The sequence below is a fragment of the Rutilus rutilus genome (assembly GCF_951802725.1).
Source record: "Rutilus rutilus genome assembly, chromosome: 8".
Taxonomy (NCBI): Eukaryota; Metazoa; Chordata; class Actinopteri; order Cypriniformes; family Leuciscidae; genus Rutilus; species Rutilus rutilus.
Genome location: NC_140222.1, coordinates 36,095,829 through 36,097,527, shown reverse-complemented (window position 1 = coordinate 36,097,527; position 1,699 = coordinate 36,095,829).

Sequence of the window (1,699 nt, the reverse complement as noted above, 5' to 3'; positions counted from 1 at the left end):
TGCATGTGCAGGGTAAGATTTGTGAAAGTGTACATAAGATTGCAAGCGTAAATTAAATTTGCATGCGCAAGAGAAGATTTGTAAAGGTGTAAATCGCCTTTCAAGTGTAAGAAAAAAATATTTGCAGCATTTAACTGTTATTCGTAAGTGTAATTCATGTATTGTGAACCTGCAGCTTCATGCTAACGCAAAATAAATAGGATCTGTATTCCTCTGACTTCCATTTTTCCGCGCTTACACTTTTGGCACTTTTGCGCACAAATACGGCCAAAAGTATTGCAGGCCTGTGAACAGCAATTTGCGACCGAAAACAACAGAGTTAGGAACTGCAAAACAGATTCATTGCGTAAAATTAAACTTTGTGTAAAAAAAAAAAAACTGTTGCAAATGTCTAAATGACTTGTGTGCATGGGGCAAAAAAGTTCCCGAAATAACCCGATTTGTACAGTTGTGTCTTTCTTTTTCCTGCGCTTCCAGTTTTGGCACGATTCTCTCACTCATTGAGTTTTGCAAGCGTGGAGAGGAGGGCGGGTCCACCTTCTTCATGTAGCCAATCAGATGAGCTTCTCGCTCACTCTAGGTTTACTCTTATCTGATTGGTTAAATAAACACGCCAGTCACCAGAACACATCTTTATCTTCATTTGGCTCAGAAACGTTCTGGTTGCCGAAATGGTACTTTTAATGCACACATGTTAAATAAATAAACAAATAGATCATGATTGCTTAATAGGCAGGGAGGACAATAAACAAAAGAACAATTTCGACCTCCATCTGTACACTTTACTTCCATCTACACTGCATTTGCACTGCTTACTGTGACTACTGTGTAAGTTAATTAGATTTTTAATATAGGTTTAATGTATGTATGTTTCATATGCTACTGGATACTTGAATTTCCCTCTAGATAAATAAAGTATCTATATCTATCTATCTATCTTTAGCATACAGTGCAGTTTTCCTGCAGTGTGGCTCCATCAGTCAGTTTGAAAAAAAAATTGAGGTACTGATTTTCAAGGGTGCCTGATTTACATGTGTTGTAAAGAACAGCAAAAAGTGGACATGGAATATTTTGTGACAAGGTTAAGAGTAATTTTTTTTTATTTGTGTGTAATTTTCAACCTGTTTTAAAAGTCTCTTAGATTTTCTTTATAATTAAATAATATGAGAGTAGTGTATTGTCTTGTCATTATGCAGCTATAATTTGGAATTGGTAAGCCCACAGCCTACTTTTTTACTTTACTTTAAACTAGTTGTCACATCACACTACAAATAAAATACATAAAAAGTATTGGTATTGGTATCGGTATTGGCAATACCAGCCTGGGTATTACTTGGTATCGGATCGAATAGGAGTTAAGTGGTATCGCAAATCACTAGCGACTCAACTGACGCTGATAGATCACTTGATAATGACAACATGGCGGATGTAGTGAGTCCAGATTATATTCATACTATATAGAACATACTTTTTTAGCAGTCATGAAGTAATTACTTATTCATATACTTACTACCTACTCAAGAGAGTGTGTGATTTTAGACGCAGCCAAAGCCTTGTCTGGTGCCTAAAATCAGTGTTTTACTGCATTTGGTCTAGTTTGGTCTATTTGGTCCCAAAACTGTATTAAAAGTCTTTTATCAGCCCAAGAGGCAGATGGAGGAAGCAGGGAAGAGCAGAAAGCAGGAGAAAAAGTGATGGT